This window comes from Sebastes fasciatus, chromosome 17 (assembly GCF_043250625.1).
Source record: "Sebastes fasciatus isolate fSebFas1 chromosome 17, fSebFas1.pri, whole genome shotgun sequence".
NCBI classification, from domain to species: Eukaryota; Metazoa; Chordata; class Actinopteri; order Perciformes; family Sebastidae; genus Sebastes; species Sebastes fasciatus.
The window spans coordinates 9,835,242-9,856,231 of NC_133811.1; the positions used below are offsets into that span (position 1 = coordinate 9,835,242).

Here is a 20,990-nt window from a genome sequence, read left to right on the forward strand (position 1 = left end):
AAGTGGATATTGGTAGGCCTATACCTTAGGGTGCTTTCACAAGCCATAGTCCGTTTGGCCAGTCCAAATCACAGAGAAATTGAGTTTGTTTTCTATTTAGTCTGGTTCGGTTTCACAGTGCACAAATTAAAGCGAATAAAAACATAAATTTTCTGAGGTGTGTGTACGAAGGAGCGAATTATTTTTTTTCGTCTTGAGAGCTGCGACTTCTATGCAGGGAATCGAGTACTTTGATATATTGTTGTCTAAGCTTTTTCACTTTGACTCGGCATTGATCTACTGTGCACATGAATCCCTTCTCCTCCAGTTTATCTCGAATGCCTTTATAAACGTCTCTATTTTTGTGGGACTTTATTTAGCATATTCTATATGTTCTCTTCGGCCCAGATTTCAAGCAAACACCTCTACCTGCGTCCAGCACACGCGTTTTGGTTCCCTTGGAAACGGTCCGAGACCGCCTGTGAGAGGTTGTTTTGGTCCGCACCAGAGTATGATTACTACATTCACAACTGCCAAAACGAACCACACCAGAGTTTGATTAAAACGGACTAAATGTTGGCTGGTGAAAGCACAGTCCGTTCTCATTCCCAGGGTGTAAAATAACAACGCTTTGTCACGTCCCTCAGCATGTCATACCAACGCACAAGGCACGTACCTTCAGTGCCTGTAAGAGACACACCAGGCGTTTCGTTAACTACAATGTAAACCCATCCGTGGCAATATTAAATGCTCAGAGAAAGTGCACCGGGAGTGTTGTGACATAGTTTAAAGAGTGAAAGAGACACACAGTGCGGGTGGGAGGGGAGGTGGATGGGTCCAACAAACACAAGGCTTCCATCCAGGAGACCGCTGTTCATGTCCCATGTGTTAAGTTTCACTTTCACTTTACGATCAGCTGTTCATTCGTGTCCCGTGCTCACAACGTTAAGATTCATTTTCACTTTACAAACGTAGTAATTTTATAAGCCCAACCACGATGGTTTAAACCTAAGCAAGTGTTTTTGTTTGAATTCACAACATTTAACACGTGTTTACTGCGACCGTAAAGTGACGCCAAGGGGTCTGACAAAGCGTCAGTATGTGATGAGTTGGGATGAGAGCGTGTTGGACAGTGACAGTGACTTTTGGTCAGAGCCAGGCTAGCTTTTATACTCTGCTTCCAGTCTTTATGCTGAGCTAAGCTTCGCGCCTCATGGCTCTAGCTCTGTTCCCAACACAGAGGCATGAGAACGGTATCAATCCTCCTCATCTATTACTCTCAGAATGAACATGAATAAGCGTGTTTCCCAAAATGCAAAACTGTTCCTGTTACTGAGAGCTAATCAGCGTTCCGGTAAGAACAAAGATGATGTGATTGAAATGATATGAGATATAATGATCTCATGATTTAAAATCATCCTATTAGTCAGACTGAGTGAGGAACAGGACAGGCTGTGGTCCACATCTAAGAGGGAAGCATCATCCCTCTGAGACAGAAAATTCTCGGTATGGAGTACAAATATAACACGATAAGAGTAAATGTATGGCTTCCCTAACTATAAACTGCTTTTTACCTTTAAGTAAAGATAGATATTTTCTAAACCATTTCGAGTTCACAGACAACCAGCAGGTTTCAAAACCAGCCTTGACACCTCTTCTCTCTCTTTTTACTGTCTTCAAAGCCGGACCCAGTCTGGCTGGGTCTGGTGGTCCAGTTCCCACACTGGCTGCAGAGGAAAAGGAGAGGTGGGGAGACCTCCACTCCAAAAACAAATCAAAGAATGAGAACAAGGACACTTGGATGTAAAGGGAAGAGCAAACACCTGGAGCCTGAGCCTGTCCAAATGGACCTGGAGAGGAAACACAGGAACATTTAGGTCTGACAGGAAGAGGAGCATGATGAAGAAGAAAGAGAGCTGGCAGATTGAGGTACTGGCCTCTGCAATCTATCACTGTGAATCTAATGGTTGCTTTACTGCCATTGCCAGCACTACAAAACATGAGTTTTTTGTATGATGTGGTTAAAAATAAGAATCCCTTTTCTCTGCAGTGTGAATTCAATCAAAATAAAGGATATTTTTTCTGTCATAAATGGTCCTCTTTTTTTATTGATTTTGCCGCGCTGACATTTGAGATGACTGCAACAAACTTGAAGCTGTACTCGAGGCCACTAGAGGATCACGTTCTACCGCTTTAAATGGATATTTCCCATGTGGATTGCTAGTCTTTTATGACTTAGTTTCAACTGAACAACAACAACTCTCAGCATGTCGCAAGTTAAAAAGTGCATTTTATCCGCACACACACCAAGAGGATGCTGAACACAGCAGTCAAAGCCCAGCCTGAGATTCTTCATGATGTGCTCAAAGAAAAGAAGTATAAACACAATGAGATGCACACGGCAGTTTGAAGAGCCAAACCAAGACAGGCGGTCCCGAGGGGTTTGATTACAAATGCTGCGAGCTTTTTCGCCATCACAAACAAACAAGAAGCGGTTCAAAGAGGGAGTCTAATTCAAAGTAAAACAAGACACCAACTTTCATCTTCGGGGAGCCTTCATCAGCATTTTGATGAGTAAAAAGGTAAATGCTTTGGTTCTGAGAGCAGTAATGCTACAAAAGTCCTCTGTTCCTAAATTCACTTTTTTTTCTTGCTTTGACATAACAGATCAATTGTGCTAATTGAGGCTGGTGAAAAACTCTGGATCGAAACTTGCTGTTTGTTTAAAAATGACAAACACATTGCATTAAATCCATATGTATGACTAATAAATCAACAGGTTCTCATCCCAACTCGTCACTTTGTCACGCCCCAAGGTGTCACTTTAGGATTAGGCAACACAACCATTAGGTTTAGGAAAGAACTACATGGTTGGGCTTAAAACTACTACGTTTGTACAGTGAAAAATGACACTGAATGTTGTGAACACGGGACACGGACAAACAGACGATTGTAACTAGGGCTATCAAAGTTAACGCAATAATAACGCGTTAATGCAAATTTATTTTAATGACACCAATTTCTTTAACGTATTAACGCAAACGATCTTTCGGAGGTTGTAGCGGACTCAGTTTTAAAGCTACAGTGAAGGTGGCATCATATTAAACTAGAAAACCCAAGGAATCCATTGGTACCAACCGTGTCATTTAGCTTTGAGGCTTAATAATGTTCCAAACTTGCGCTAAATTTTGGCGAGGAAAAACTGGCATGGCCATATTCAAAGGGGTCCCTTGACCTCTGACCTCCAGATATGTGAATGAAAATGGGTTCTATGGGTAGCCACAAGTCTCCCCTTTACAGACATGCCCACTTTATGATAATCACATGCAGTTTGGGGCAAGTCATAGTCAAGTCAGCACACTGACACACTGACAGCTGTTGTTGTCTGTTGGGCTGCAGTTTGCCATGTTGTGATTTGAGCATATTTTGTATGCTAAATGCAGTACCTGTGAGGGTTTCTGGACAATATTTGTCATTGTTTTGTGTTGTTAATTGATTTCCAATAATAAATATATACATACATTTGCGTAAAGCAGCATATTTGCCCACTCCCATGTTGATAAGAGTATTGAATACTTGACAAATCTCCCTTTAAGGTACATTTTGAACAGATAAAAAATGTGCGATGAATTTGCAATTAATCGCCATTAACTATGTACAATCATGCGATTAATCACGATTAAATATTTTAATCGATTGACAGCCCTAATTGTAACGTGACACACACGGGACACAAACAGCAGTCTCCTGGATGAAAGCCTTGTGTTTGTTGGACCCATCCACCTCCTCTCCTGCCCTCCTGGTGTCTGTCTTTTCAGTCTTTAAACAACATCACCACACTCCAGGTGCACTTTCTTGGAGCGTTCACTGTTGCCGCGTTCACTGTTGCCGCGGATTGGTTTAATGGAACGCCCGGTGCGTTTCATACTGGCGCTAAAGGGAGCCGTGTGCGGCGGTATCAGATGCCAACGGCCGTGACAATGCCTCGGTATTTAATGCCCTGGGAATGAGAACGTCCTGAATAAATGCAACCGCATGTGACTGTGTATGTGTGACCTCTGCACCGAGACAACTCTGATTATTCCTGGAAATGGAGTAAATGGGAATAATTTCCTCTTTGATGAGCTTTTGCTTGAATCTGTCAGACGCCTGCCTTCATGCTTCTGCAAGATAGAAAGATGACATCATTTTTGGGCGCGCGCACACACACACACACACACACACGCACACGCGTGCTAAAAGGTGAATGCGTTGAGATCTCTCAGATATATTCAGGTCAAACGCTCTTGAAATATTCACTGCCTGTCTGAGCCTCACTGTTTTGAATTACTTGTATGGTAATTTTCGGAGAAACTATACATTTAAAAGAGCCCATTTCTATGGCTATGAAGAGATACGGGCGGTTTAGGTCAGAATTGCTCGTGCACCCATTTTTTTTCCCATCAAACACCCACCGAGTGAGCCATTCAAATCTATACAGCCTCGCCTGCTTCTCTATTCAGTGCTCATTTAGCGATAGAAAGATGGGAGGAGATGAAGGCAGCCGTCAGACCAGCCAAATGGTGTGGGCTGGCAAAATCACACTACAGTATATCCAAAAGGAGGTAGATCATTTGAAAGAATATTGCAGCTGCAACTTAAACCTGGAGCCGAGCCAGCAGCCAAAAGACTTGAATTTCACTCTTAATCTGTTACTCGCTCTCTTTCTCCCTCCTACCAACACATTTTTTCCCTCTCCTTTCCAATCTCACTCACTCTCCCACCTCATCATCTAATCCAGCCTGAGGGTAGAGGAGTGTGTGTGTGTGTGTGTGTGTGTGAAAGATGAGCCGGTCTTAGCCTCGCTCTAACCCCTAGCTCCCTACACGCACACACACCCCTCAAACGTGCGCTCATATATACAAATACGAGTCTGTCAGTGCACATGCATTTATTGCTGCGTCCACCTACACAGAAACCACCATCCTGACTCACACATTGACATATTGATACACATAAACACACACACACACACACACACACACACACACACACACAGCTGGCCTGGCTGGCTAGGTGAGGGTACGCTTCGCCTGTGATTAGAAGGGCAGGGGTTATGATCTAGGCGCAGAGGTGCGACGCTGCATGTATTATACATTGAACAATGAATCTTTGGAGAAAAATGGTAATCCAAACACAGATGAAATATTCATGGCGCATGGCTGTGTGGTTCACCTCTTTTCGCTCTTTAACCAGATAAGATCCATGCGGGGTTAAAGCAGAGGTAAATGAGACAGGGAGAGGAGGGGAGATAGTGCAGAGAGCAGAGGAAGAAGGAGAAGTAATGTAGTGAAGCATGAAATCATGGCTGGCTTGTGTAATTTAGCTCTGGGATGGAGCTCACTGGCTGGAATTTCATTCCCCTTAGGCCTGCTTTTAACACACACTTCTGCACACACACACAAGTGCACCTACATAAAAAACACAAACAAATATATTGCAAATAATTATACGTGCTGTATTCCACTTATCTTCGCAAGGCCTTTTCAATCTGTTCATCTCTCCTTGGGAAACATTGCTCACACATTTCTTTACGCTTCTTTTTACCCGCTCATCCTCTATACTGTGCTACATTGATTATTGTTGCACTCAACAAAGAAAAATGCGCCTTTTCCCTCTTCTTCTGCCTGTCAGAGTCTGACAGACAAGTCTATTGTGTCCGTCATAAAGAAGGCTACCTGCTTCTATCGCCTCGGCCACAATAGACGGTTTTCCTCTCCATCCGCTGTCCTGGTTTGCAGCAAACTGTAAAAAAAAAAAAGAAGTAGTTGTTTAGGGTTTTACAGGACTCGATGGATGTCTAGTAAAAGAAACGCAAACTGATCAAGCGGAAAGCGCGGCAGGAATTCAGGTTTCAAGGTAGATGAGTTCCACCAGAGAGAGACGGCTGGTAAACCTTCATATCAGGCAGGGTCAGGAGGTGGTACATGTGTGAGTGTGTATGTGTGTGTGTTTGTGTGTGTGTGATGTATCTTGGCATATTCAGAGGGATAGGGTGTAATGCATGGGGTCGGCCTCCATCCATAACATTTACGTGAACTGCAGAGATCTGATATTTTGCTGCCATGCTGATGCGGATAAGCATGACAGCATGGCAGTAAAATATTACTATATTGCTGTGGACACATATATACGGAAGCCCTGAAAAGCAAGTAGGGATTTTTTTTTTCTGGTGATCCATTTTCTAAGTCTGATCTAAATCATTTTCTCTCCTGTGTTTATGACTTAAAAACAGGTGGAAAAAACATGTTTTGCCAGGATAATCTTTCTAAGTTCCTTTTTTTTTGTCAGTGAAACAGGTGAAAAACATGTTTTCATCCCCCTGTTTTCCCTAAGAGGCAAAGAAAAAAAAAGGAACTTAGAAAAATCAGCCTGAAAAAGTTTTTTTTGTTCACCTGTGTTCCCTAAGAGGCAAAAAAAACTAAGTAAAATCTGCCTAAAAAAAAGGAAAGAAAAAAATGTACTTGTTTTTAGACAGGAAAAAAATGTACTTATGATCAGATTTTTTTTTACCTGTTTGACAGACAAAAAAATAAGAATGTAGAAAGATTATCCTGACAAAAACATGTTTTCCACCAGTCCTTAAGTCATAAACACAGAAGAAAAAATAATTTAGATCAGACTTTGAAAATGGATCACCAGAAAAAAAACAATTCTCGCTTGCTTTTCAGGGCTTCCGTACCCACACACACACACACACACACACACACAGGCCCTCTAAAAAGAAATATTTATTCACATGTGCTCGCAAACACACACAACGACCGTCATCCCGCACAGACACAGCATCTATAAAACACCCTATTAGGCCTCATCCCATCATATCTGAGCCCAACTCATCACTGACCGCACACTATAAAACTTTTAACACACCTTGGTGTGCGTGAACACACTCCACCGTGTCATTACAGCGGCTCTAATAGGGTTGTGCGTCGTGTGTCGGCTCCTCTGGGTTTATTTGCTCGGTGTTTCCTCTGCAGATGGAAGCTTTACAAGCCCAGGAGCCTGTTATTGGCCTCCTGTCACTGTCCCAGTGAGCTGTGTTAAATCTATAACCAGCTGACAGCTGAGTAGATATTGGAGGACTCTCCAGAAACAATGGCACAGCGAGAGAAACACTGTTGCTATCACTCGGGGGGGTGTAGAAAAAAGACAAGGCTTTACAAGCTACTCAGCGGACAATGCTGATGATGATTATTATCGCGAGCTGGTTTGCTGCTGTGCTGCGCTGATAGATACCTGGTGTGTGTGTGTTTCCGTGGAAGTCAATTCTTCTGTTTGTTTGTCAAGAAACCGACCACAATGCTTACAACAATGTGACCTGACTAACATCACACTTACGAACATACTTTTCACCCTACACGTTAGCCTCTGCATCACAATTAATGTATGCATGTTTCCTGCAACACACAATGAGCACAGATGCATTAGCGGTCGGGGCCCCGTGCACATTACAGAGGATAATTGCCTTTGCATATTTCCTCATGTGCCTGACTAGCAGTGGATTGGATTGGAGCGCCAGTTGCAGAGCCATTAATAGAAATTAAGTGCCAGCGAGAGCTACTGGAGAGAGACCAGTGGAGCCGGAATGGAGTTTATGTGAAAGATAAATACATTTCTACAGAAGAGTGCCTCCGTTTATTGGTTGGGAAATGCACTGTGATATGATAGAGGGGCAACAAATGAGTATGGAATGGGACGATATGGCTGAGAGAAAGGAGAGTGTTGTGGAATTAGAGGCCTGACTTGAATGGGAAATGCCGCAAATAAAATTAGGTTGCAGCTCGAGTTTTTATTTTGTGATTAGAGTGGTGAGTTGAGAAAGATCAAACTGGTACACTTAGATTTGTCATCAACACTGTAATTTACCAACAAGCAACTGTAAAATAAATCAGAGCCCATGCTGCCATCCAGTCACTCCGGGTTGCTCCCTCTGTTCTGCGAACGCCGACGAGTTATTATCCGTCATCCCTCGAGTGTCTCTCCCTCTTGGCTGGCTGGTGTCAGACAGATTACATACTCATCACACACACGCGTGCAAGTGCACACGCATGCACACACATTCACTTGAGCTAATAAGAATTCAACCTCATCCCGGGCTGTCTAATGGGCCTAATAACAGAGAGTCACTGGGGGCCTCGCGCGTGTCAGGCAGATTACAGGACGCACTTGGACTAGACGGACAGGTCCTTGGCAGCGACACACCCACACTGACACGTGCAAAACACACACAAGCTCTCATCCTTCACTCGAGAGGTGCAACCTACTCCCTCGCCACTAGGAGGCAAGGGTGAGCTTTGCCAAACGGAGACAGAGAACCACTGAAGCTCCTCATAACAGGCTGAAATGTAGGATCTCCAATTACACACATGACTTGTCCCATTGTCGTGTTGTTCTACTGAGCAACAGATCATGTTATGCATACTTACTGTATATTAGCCTCTATTGTCAGCACATTGTTCTAATAAAGTTTCATTATTAAACTGTTCTGTGGGTTCCTGATTATTCTTGATGCTCTTTCCCTAAAAAGCATGGATGGACTACTGAATGGGCCTACCAAGCTGCACGCTTGATTATTTCCTTCATATTGCAGCTGCACAGCATACTGATGATAGAGTAACATTGCATGCAATTACAGTCACATTGGTCAAACTATTTTAAACATTTTGACAACTTTGCTTAAAGAAAATAGAATCTGCATCTCAGATGGTTTCCTATAATATTCGGTATAGTTTGCTGCTATTTAGTAAACTACCTGTGAAGACGTGTGTCAGAGTGGAGCTGCTGCCACAGCCTCTCTTCATCTCAAGTGTGAATTAAATACTGAAGTTCATCTGCAGTTTTCAATCAACAGCAGCACCTGAGAGCTCTGGTTCACCTGCAAAATGTTGCTGAAAGAGACACAAAATTACTACAAATCGACACAAACCAAGCATAAAGAGACTCAAAAACGTCTATATAGAGATACTATCTAGACTATAGATGGATACAAAGGTACTAAAAAGACACAAAAAACAACTACAAAGAGACACAAAGCAACTTAAGAGAGACACAAAACGACTAAAAACGCAAAACAACTTCAACAACAGAAAATAACTACAACAAAGGCACAAAGAATGGCTATAAAGAGACGCAAAATTTGTACAAATAGACATAAAGGTACTAAAAACAAACAAAAAACAACTACAAAGACACACAATTAACTGAAAAGAGACGCAAAACGACTAAAAAGATGCAAAACAACTTAAAAAGCACAAAAAACTACAACACCGCATGCAGAATGGCCAAAAAGAGATGCAAAACGACCAAAAACAAACACAAAGGTACTAAGAAGAGAAAAAAACAACTACAAAAAGACACAAAACAACTTAAAAGATGCAAAAGGATTATAAGAATACACAATCGATTAAAAAGACGCAAAACAACTTAAAAAACACAAAAAACTACAACAACGACATGCAGAATGGCTAAAAGGAGATGCAAAATGACCAAAAAGAGACACAAAACAGCTAAAAAGAGAGAAAATTACTACAAATCGATACAAAGCAGGTCACAAAATGACTATAGAGAGATGCAAAATGACTAAAAACAGACAACAGTACTAAAAAGAGTCAAAAAACAACTACAAAGAGACACAAAACAACTATAGAGACACAAGATGACTATATAAAGAGACACAAAACAACTACAGAGACACAAAATGATCACAATGGCTGCCTCATTTGTAGTTGTTTTGTGTCTTTCAGCCTGGGTGTCTGTAGGAGATGGGGGGCCTTCTACGTGTTGCTCAGGGAATCATTGTCTCATAATGCATCCATGCTAAAAAACAAAGAGAAAATGCCATTAAACACATATGAGCCCAATGTCAAACATAGACGCGCAGCAGCTCATTTGATCAAACACAAAGTCCGAGCCACAGGGGACTGAATTACGATTGCCATTCTGGGGGCTTTGAGCTCCGAGGCTGATCCCATGTCAAGAAGAAGCCAGGGGAGACTTTCACGTGTCGGCTTAGACGGGGAGAATAGAGAAAGGCTACCGGGTCTGCGTCTGAACTCTACCTGAACTCCAAATAACTTTCCCTGTAGTCATTTAAAGTCATCGAGGGAGTGAGAACGGGGGGGGTGGAGGGTTTGGGCTGAGGAAGGGACAGACAACAGAGAGAATAGATGAGGGAAGAGTGGCAAAGATGTGACAGGGTGAACAAATGTGCATCATTCCAATAGGACTGAGGTACGAGAGAGAGGACAAGCAGAGGACGAGAGAGAGAGCCATGGGAGGAATAAGCACACAAGCCTTCCTTGAAATACTCCTCCGGCTCTCTTTCTTCCTGGGCTTGACCCTCTATAATTCAAGATTTTGGCATAAAAGTGCAACTCAACAAGTCTCTTCTTCTCAGTCTGTATGTGCTCTATTGATCCGCGGAATCTAACACATATGGATTTCGACATGCGCTCATATGATTTCCCACTTGCACTATTATTATTAATATATATTGATTCAATCCCACTCAATATGAATAATTGAACCCAACTAATCGACTTCACCTGTGAAGAATTGGGGAAGTGGAGATGTCAGGTTGGGACTGGAAGGTTGTCGGGTCAAATCCAGGGATCAGAAGGGAAAATGGTTGTTGTTGGAATTAAATAAGTAAAGCGCTCTACTTCTTCAACAACATATATGGGAGAGGGAGAGCTTTGGAATTGGAGGTTAACAGAAATAGAGTTAAAGGAACAATTTGGTGTACTACAACTTGGGTCTTATTTTGATACTTTTGGCCATAATTTCTACTACTACTCACTAAGTAATTGCTGAGATCTGAAAACAGGGTGATATTGCACTTCCTACAACCCGATCTCACGGAAAGGCGTATAAATAGCACAACATTACAAGGACATTTCATGTGTCATGTGATTGTATTTCAGGCTTTTCGCTAAAAATAAGTACGGAAAACACAACACAAACGTCAATAACGTAAATTACAAAACAAGACACCGATCTCGAAACACTAGTCTCACGGTAGAACGTCCTGTGTTTGTTGGACCCATCCACCATCTCATTTTTAATTCTTCGTCACTAGCTCTGAGCGTAGCATATTGACGTGGATGCGTTTACATTGCAGTCAGTACAGACTACATGGCGTACAAATGACACGCCAAAAGGAAAAAAACGGCGTTCTCATTGCGCGCTAAATACCTTGCGCATTATCATGTCATTCATGCACCTTTTTGGTGCGACCGGGCTGCTTCCCCGGAGTACCTGGGAATTATGTTAACTGATTCTGTATTGCAAGATTTATTCCACTTCCAATGCCAATGTTCAATGTCAATGCAAGAGGTAGTGTGCCCTTTATGTAGCAAGATGCTAAGTAAGGGTGTGGAGGGCTTAGACTGGAGTGTGCTAGACCTGCAACTAACATTCCCCCTTTTATTTACCGTAACCACGATCTTTCCCTGATCTTAACCATACAATAGTTGCCATGTGCAGATATAGGGTTTAGTAGAATTATCCCCTGGCTGGCGATAGGGTTACATTGTTACAGCAAAGTGTAACATGGCAAAAAAAAAACATGAGTGGTAATCTGACTGCTTATGTTTCTCTTTTTTTGGTGATGTTGCCACCTTCCCAGATATCATCAATTGACCTGGTGAGTAAGATGGACTGCAAAAATAAGACCTAGTACAGGATTATCCTTTCAAGGCCCTCTTCAGAAACATTTGAAGACCTTTAAAAAAATACTCTGCTTTGAATAATATTGTGTGACTGATGGTGTTTCCACAAAATCTAACAAAGGATTATTAAAAGCACATCTTCTCTTTCTTCCTCATTGGAAAATCCAGAATCGTTAGGATATCGGCATATTCATACATGCAGTATGTTTCATTTCAAAAGGGCTGCCGTTGACGTCTAATCCTTCATTACAAGTCCATTCACAGTGAATGTGTGTTTGGTTGAATATTGGACCACGATTGGCTTCCAGACTAGTTGCGATATCACAAAATCCTCCACGTACGTACATGTGTTAAACTTAAAGGTCCAGTGTGTAGGATCTGGCGGTATCTAGCGGTGAGGTGAGGAGATAACAACCAACTAAAGCCTCTCTCGTGTGCCAAGCATGTGGGAGAGCTATGGCCGCCGATGCGAAAACGTGAAAACTAGAGCCATTTGGAGCAGAGTCAGTGAGTAGACTCTGTGTGTACGTGGGACATGAGTTGTGAAGTAAGAGAGAGAGAGCGGCGGCAACGGGAGCGAGTAACGTTATCGACTTCAGCCCAAGCAGGAAAAGTTAAGTTTGTTTTGTCCTTGACCAGCTCCCTATGTAGATATAGGCGGCTCATTTTAATGTAACGAAAACACAACGATGCTTATTTTCAGTTGATTATACACTAAAGAAGTTATACTTATCAATATTTGATTCCATTTCTGCCAATATAGATCCCCCTTAATGTTACACACTGGTCCTTTAAGGTTTAAGGTGAGCGCAGAGAAACTTTCCTCCTTCAGCAGACGAATGTGAAAACAGCCTTCTGGTGTCAAACTCTGCACAGCGAAGGTCAAACATCCAAGTGATGTAACAATAAGCAAAACTCGTTTTTAAGTGGAGGGGGACTTTAAGAGGGCTCTTAACCCCAACTGCTGCAATACTCTGAAAGACAACATGGTGCTGAGCCTGGATGCATACAATCAGAAAAAAAAAAAAAAAAAGATATTGATGAAGGCCAAAATCTTCATCACATTTTGTCCACATCTCAAAATAAATATTGCAAAAAAGCATCCCTGCTGTTGAGTCTGACTCCCCTCTGTCAAGATAGACATTTCATACGAGCCGTCTCCCTTCTCCCTACAACACCCCCCAACCACCCACTCATCCACTTACAGCACCACCCCGCCCACGCCTTGCACCCCCCCACCCCACCCCATCCTGTTAGTAAGCTTGGACATGCTTCCCAGCCCGCTGCCCACACATTTCTCAGCTCCTCTTCATTTTGGACACTCATACATTTATGGAGTGATTCGGTGCAGCTCTCCCTCCAAGGCATCCAGGATTACTGCACATACTGAGCTGTGGCGAGCTGAAGGGGGGAGGGGGGTCTGGGGTGTGGAGGGCGTGAGTGAGGGGTTGGGGGGCGGTCAGTGGAAAGAGGGGAGGACAGGGGGATCTTTAAGTGAGGGATAAAAAGACAAATGGAAGGCCGGCAGTGGAGTGATTTCCAAAACATGAAAGAAAAATGATAAGAGAGAAGATTGTTTTTGGCCAATACAGGAACACTTTATTTGTCCCATAGAGTATGTGTGTGTGTGAGAGAGTCTTCAGTATATAGGCATCCCTATAGTATGTGTGTGGTTACGTGTGTGTGTGTGTGTGGGTGAGCCTTGTTTGGGATGTCACCAGTAATTTAAGGCCCTCTTTTGGTGCAACACCCACTTTTCTCTTGTGATAAAACACTGTCTATATCACCTGTGAGCCTGTGCTCTCTCCTTGTGTGTGCACGTGTGTGTGTGTGTGTGAGCGAGAGAGAGGGTGTGTGTGTTGTACTCTAATTAGCACCTAAACACACAGGAGAGTGCTGAAGCCAGACAGCAGATAAATCAGACGAGGCTATAAGATCGTAACACACTAACAGAAGATATCAGCTGCACCGCAGCTTTAACACACTTGATAAATTGACAATACAGCGGCACGCTATAAGCAGCTGGCTCCTTTCCCAATTCCAAAGCATTGGATTGTAGAGTTCAATTTTGTGTTTGCACTGCAGCTTTCTTTGTCCCAACTACAAAGATGCAATAAGTAATGAGACATGCACCAGGAAAGTTTTTTTTTCTTTCCACATTCATTTGCTAAAACATGCCCACTGCATTTCTATATGTTTCCCTCCAATTACCAGCATTACTCAAAGTCAGAGCCTCTCCCAGCACATTTTTCATCTTTCACTTTCCTCACTCTCATTCATTAATTTGAATATCGCGATCCCGACCGAGCGGTTCCAGGCAAACACAGCGGTGGCGGCGGAAATGAGCGTGCTCCCTGATGTGTGTTGTTTCCCCTCTTTTCTCTCTCTGTCTTTGTGCGTCTCCTTGCCTCTCTGCCGCTCTAAGCACTGCGGGCGTGAAGGAGACACATCCAGCATGGTCTGGCACTGGTGTGTCCCCGCCCCAGGGGAGTCTGGGAGAATGAGTCCCAGTGGTGGTTTGTTTAAATGCTAGAGGGAGTGTTTGCCCCGGACTAGCCTCTCTCCCACTAATGGATATGTCTGCGTTATTGATAGTAGGACTGCAGGAAAAAAATGTGTATAAGCTTTTTTATGCATTCATTATACTGTAGCCATGACGTCTCATTGCTCTTTGCAGGTGAGATCTTTGTGTTGGAGCAAACAGTTGTGGCATAAAAGAGTTCTGATCTGCATTACAGTTACATATTTATGAAAAATAAACCCATAAGATCAGTCTCAAACTGAAAGTTGGGTTACACCAGAGGAGAGTTTCAAATCCCCTTTAAGACTGACCAAATGTAACTGAATAAAACAGTAGTTTCAGGTATGACCACTGGCAGGAAATTGTATACATAAACAGGAAAAGACAAAGAGTTATGTTATAGTGTGATCCCAGAGCCTCAGCCTCTACATTACCACCACACCAGCCACTAAAAGGAGGACATTAAAGCGGCTCTAATCAATAGATTTGTGTTATCAATGAATAAACTATTAGATATAATGTGAAAAGGGTGGCTCGTAGTGACAAACCCACAGAGAATTATTAGGCCAACTCGTAGTTCCCCTCAGCTCTATATGGGACGTTTAAGCATCTCAATGTATTCTCATGCAACTGTTCATATGATATCTTTGCAAGAAGTTATTCAACCTTTTCCGTTGGTTTTTCTACAAATGTCCATCAACACGTGTCAATTTCCTAAGTTACACGCATTCAGTCTTTTCAAAATAAACTTTGTTTTCACAGCAAACAACTTCCTTAGGTTTACGCAATAAAATTATTTAGTTAGGCTTAGGAAAAGATCAACTTGGTTAGGGATTACGCAACAAAACTACTTAGTTAGGTTTAGGAAAAGATGGTGGCCTAAAATAACTCCGGATGTGACGTTACTTAAGAACGTAACTTATATGACAAATACATCAATGTTGACTTCTGGTTTTACACGGGACACAAATCCCCAGGGCGAAAGTCGGGTATTTTTAGACTCAACCATCCCCCCCCCGACCTCCTCCGCACTCTTAATATTTACTGGTTCACGATTATGTGGATTACACACAAATTGATTTTGTGGGATATACATGATTTACGGTGCATTACTTTTCATAGGTATATAGCTACAAACAGTGTTATGAGACCAGCCTGAGCATCTTTAGCATCCATAAACGCTGCCAACAAAGTATCTCTGCCATCCGCAAACTACTGGCTCTTTCAGTCAAACCCCACCTCCTACTCCTTCCGTATCGTAGCCTCATTGAACCCATCCTCCTGTACTGTGCCACCACCATGCTTACCCTCACCAATAGAAACGAGTTCCTGAAAATCACCAACATATCCTCTAAAATAATTGGCCTCCCCACTCCCAACCTACCAGCCACCATCTCTCCACGTTTCACCCTCCTCCCCTCTGGTCACAGATATACTGTAGACAACTCCTCTGGAATAAAGACACAGCTTTGAGAGGAGTTTTGTGGCATCAGCGATTAACCAGCCTGGGCACACTGTGTTACAGTCTTGTCTTGTGTTATGTTGATTTGATGTTCTTGTTGTTTATACCCTGTCTCTGAGTGTTCTGGGTGTCTTATTGTGTATGGACTGTGAAAACAAGAAGAGGACAAGAATGAATCAGAATCTTTTAGCTCATTGTTTTGGTTTTACTCTTCGCAATGTTACTGTTTTGGTCGACACAGACCACAGCAAAAACACTGATAAACCCATTGTAAGCTATGTGTCCAATGCTAAACAACAGAGAAAGTTAGCAGCTAGCTAGTGAACATAGTGAAGCATTTAGCAGCTAAAGAGACAGATATTTCCCTCAGGAGTTTGTGGAGACCAAAACAGAGCTAAAAGCAAGGTGAATATCCGACTTACATTCACCAAGAGGCCAGAAACATGACTCCAAATCAATGTTACTCTGTCTGTAAGATGTTTAAATACAAAAAAAAATTAAATAAACTTTATAAGGTCAATGTTGTGTTTACAGATTGATGTGCTGCCCCCAAGTGGCTAAAACAAATGAATGAATACAGGTTTAAAGGGGAATATCACCTAAATTAAGAATCCCAATATGTTGTGCCCATGGCCTCGTAAAGTTCAATTAATATCTGTGAACACAAGCTACTTTCTCTTTAAAGCCAAAAACCAGAGAAGTAAGTCTCAAACTTGTGATGTCAGAGGGTATAAAGTGTGGAGCTGCTCCATATAGACGATGTATGGGAGACTGATTTTGTGAACCCACAGGATATGTTTGTTTTCTTTTTCACACCCAAATGAGCTTTATTCTACTGTAGTGCTCTCAGTTGTGAAACAGAAAATGTTCCCATATACTCAGAAAACATTCCCCTGGGTGCTCTCAGTGTCATCTAGAACATCTCTCCCCATTCATTGTCTATGGAGCAGCTGAAGTTTGAGTTTTATCACTCTAGTTTTGGGATTTGTGAGATAGTTGGTTATGTTTACTAATATTTTTTGGAGTGTCTTAGACCATAGGAATACCATTTATGAATTTTGAAAATGGGTGTAGTTCCCCTTTAAATTTACTAATACATCTACTGAAAATCAAACAATTACTTGCAAATTGGGTCACACACATTTACCAGACATCTACAGGTTTGTGGTGCATTCATGCGCTGGGGGGAAACTCCTGGCATTTGGACTATCAAGACAGCTGTGAAACTGTGATGCATTAATGTGTTATATTGTCACACCCACAGGACAAACTATAAAAAAACATATGTTGAAAAAAAAAAGATGTAATGTGGCATTGGCTGCTTCACTTTTTAGGTATTATACAGTAAGTTAGGCTATAGCAGAAAATGTTCTTTTTCTGACATGAAAGTACAGATGATCCAACCAGTGTGTCAATTTGTACACGGCAATAAAATAACAAAAGTGTCTAAAAGCAATGTGTTTACAGCTGAAGTTGAAAGCTGAAAGTGTCCTTTAACAAGTGTTACAGTGACACATTTCTTCTTGTTAATGCTGTCAGACTGTTTGTTTCCCCACTACGCTGCTGTAAATGCATGCTTTTCACTGTACTGTACCTGACATTTATGTTGAACAGCCTTTATCTCTCCTGTCTGTATAGTTCAAACCACTTTCATCTCTCTGGTTTCATAGTGGTAATAGGCAAGATAAAGAAAGCACAATGAGAGAGAGAGAGAGAGAGAGAGAGAGTGAGAAAGAAAGAGAGAACATCCTGTGAGTGAGAGTTTACCCAAGAACAATGCTGTCTGCTCTTAGCTGAGGCTGTCTGCAGGAGACATTATGTCATGTGTTACGCCTGCGAAGGCGAGAAACTGTTGTAGTCAATATCTCGCTGCGTGCATCTCGCTCTCCTTTTCTCTCTCTCTCTCTCTCTCTCTCTCTCTCTCATTGTGAGCGAAGAACCTGAGGACTTGTGGATGTAGTTGCGGGCTGACACAATACACATTCACATGGACCTCCTCAGCGGCAGCGGCAGCTCCCGCTCGCTACTGGCAAGGTTAGCTCTGTTTATAAAACCATCAATTACACATATTTAATTTAGTAAGAGAAGAAACGCCGCCACACTGACTGAATCCAGACCGAGTGTCCCCCTGAGCACTGGGATAAATAGAGCAAGGGAATAGGAGGAGGAGGAGAGAGGGCGGGAGAGAGTGAGAGAGATATAGAGAGAGAGACAGACTTCATTAATTCTGTCGTCCATCTAATTGGAGCCCTGTTGGACCCTACAGCTAAAATGAAGTCCGAAACGAGTTCTAATGAGAAAAAAAGACGCGAGGGGGGGAAAAAAGTTGGAGCTACTCATATCTAGAGAACAACCTTGGGCAAAATCAAGACTTCATGTACAATACAGACCCTTGGGATGCCCTCAACTCCCTCGGCTGGACGCTGATTAAAATTGGACGGTATTCATTCTAAATAATGAGACCACAGGCCTACCTGGACTTTCTAATCTGACAAACGGATGTTGTGAAGCCGAAATGAAATTCGCCATCACGCTGCGATTTGCATCAAAGGTCGACAAGCTAAAAAATGTTGTGCACTTCAGCACAGGAAATTATGTTCAACATATTTTTACATACCGGGACTGTTGGAGACGCTTCAACCCTGATGAAGTGTCCTTAAGCGAGGAACTTATAGGCAGCATCTTCATGGTTCTTCACCTGACACTGAAGCTCCTGTGGATGAGAGTAAGAGAAAAGAGCATTCACCTGGTATGCCCTTTATATGAGAATGAACTAGAGATGAAGGTACATCATATCATATCATATGAAACTAGAAAAAACATTTCCACCCAAGAAATCCATTGGTACCAACCATGTCATGTTAGCTTGTTGGGAAGGAGGCTAAACAAATTTTGGCGTGGAAAAACTGGCATGGCCAATTTCAAAGGGGCCCTTGACCTCTGACCTCAAGATATGTGAATGTAAAATGGGTTTTATGGGTACCCACGAGTCTCCCCTTTACAGACATGCCCACTTTATGATAATCACAGGCAGTTTGGGGCAAAAACCATGCAGTTTTTTTAATGCAGTATAAATGTGTTATTTTCCCCTTTCTTAAAAATGATGTTTGAATATTTCTGTATACTGGGATCCCTAAACAATATTGGAATTACATAAAATTTGGTATCACTGTAAAGCTGAGACTCTTGTGGATCCAATGAGCCCAGCTGTATTCATGTGTGATGATGTTAGTCCCCATAGTAGCCATTTCATTTTATTGAGACCATTTTTTGGAACTTGACGTCACTGTATAAAATGACCTGTGGTGACCTCTAGGATAATCACAGCCTCATGAAACTTTACAGCCACAAACTGCAGACCTAAGGCATTCAGAGGATAGATGGCTTTCCTAGGTAGATTGTCAATAAGGGGGTTTCTGAGCAGATCCAGAAAAGAAATGCTCACGATATAATCGCCAAAAAAATGTAATTCTAGCAGAAATCTAGAAATGTCAAACGTTTTTTATATCAAATCACTGCCTGGCTTTTTCTATGGTGTTCCTCAAGGTTTTGGTGGATGTTTTGGAGAAAAACAGAAAAAGTGGTAGTAAAAAAAAGGTTAAATTTAGCACCTAATCTGTGTAACAAATGGTATCAACCCAAAAACTTCCAAGACATAATAGAGCATGGGAATGGCCATCATATACTTCTATCATAATGTTCTAAACTCTTATTCACGTTTACAATCTATTTTAAGTAATTATTAATTCATGTTTATTTCTGATTTATGACAAGAAGAACTTGACACACATTGCAGAGCTGCATCTCAAATTAATCTTCAGGTTCCCAGCTTTCAGATGATATACACCACTACTATGTGACGTCTGTTGACCTGCTACCTCCCCCTAAAGTCCCAATGTACCACCCTAAAATAGACAAAAATAGGTCTGTTGTGGGTCTCAGATGGTTGAGATAAGTATTTGCAGATCTATTCTACTGCAATTGTTGTGACATAAGATAAAGCTAAGCAAAAAGGCTGAAAAACATGCATTTTGGGGTAATTACATCCCCCTGGATGCATATCAGAGCCCCACCCCAAAGTCCCAGTCATAACAAATGTGGCATCATTGGCGACTCTGGCTGTAATGGCATCAGTGCATTAACTCCTTGTCTTTCATTATGGCTGTGATCAAAACCAAAAGCCAGACCACAAATTAGAGGAAACGGAGCTGAACAAGAACAACAAGCACAGCCAAATAAAGAAAGAGAACTGTGTGAAGGAGATGAGAGGAGATTACAGTACAATAGAGCAGGGCTGAAGTTTGGGTAGAGCAGAGTATAATAAAGAAGAGTAGAGTTAGGTAGAGAGTAGTAGAGGAGAGTAAAGAGAAGTCAAATAGAATTGAGTATAGGAAAGAGTACAGTAAAGCAAAGAGGAGAAATGGAGTTGGCTAAAGAAGGGTGAAGCTGAGAAGAGAAGAGTTGATTTGAGTACAGAGGAGTAGAGTGAAGTACTCTAGAAGTTAAGACAAACAGAATATGGTAAAGCAGAGTAGCGGGTGGTGAAGTATAGTGAGTACCATAGAGAGCAGAATAAAAAAGTAAAGGAATGTACAAAGGAATAGAATAAAATATAGGACAGGAGAGGAAAGTAAAGAAGAGGAGAAGAGTATGGTAAAGATGAATCAAGAAGAGGAGAGTAAGAGTTAAGTCAAACACAGAGGACTAAAGTACAGTAGAGTAGACAGAGGCAGAGTAAAGTACAGAGGAATAGAGTAGAGTGAAGCACAGTAGAATAAGGGTTGAGTAGAGCTGAGTACAGCAGAAAGGAGTTAAGTACAGTACAGAGGAGTATTGGGCTGTAGAGTAGAGAGGAGTAGAGTATAAAGGAGTAATGAATAGAGTAGAGAAGGACAAAGTGTCAGTAGAGTGTAGAAGGGTAGATTATACAGTATAGGGATGAGTAGAGAAAAGTAGAGTAGGGAGCAGTGGAGCAGAGTACAGTATAATAGAAAAGAGTCACACATAGAACAGTGTAGAGTATAGGAAGGAGTACAGCAGGACATATTAAAGTAGCAAGGAGTAAAGTACAGAGCTGAGAGCATAATATAGTGGAGTTTGGAGTAGAGTAGATCAGTAGAACAGGGAGGAGTAAAGTACAGTAAAGTAGAAGTCGAGTAAAGAGAAATAGAACAGTGTAGAGTGGGTAGGAGTAGAGCAGAAAATAATAGGTTTTATCATCTATTCACATGGTAGATCACTGAAAGAAGGTATAAAACAGCACGACAGCGGCCTCTAGTGACTGTAGAAATTATAGAGCAAAAGCGGAAGTCGAGAG

At 42.0% G+C, this 20,990-nt stretch overlaps 1 protein-coding gene across 1 annotated transcript in view; it reads right to left on the reverse strand.

Annotated features, from left to right (window-relative positions):
• The window catches only part of nrsn1l (neurensin 1-like), a 131,682-nt gene that overhangs the window by 27,539 nt on the left and 83,153 nt on the right, over positions 1–20,990 (reverse strand). The window contains exons 2-3 of the mRNA XM_074614553.1: positions 18,291–18,383; positions 5,697–5,763 (exon numbers count right to left, since the gene is read on the reverse strand). The gene's annotated coding sequence lies outside the window, so the exon portion shown is untranslated. The remainder of the gene's footprint in view (positions 1–5,696; positions 5,764–18,290; positions 18,384–20,990) is intronic.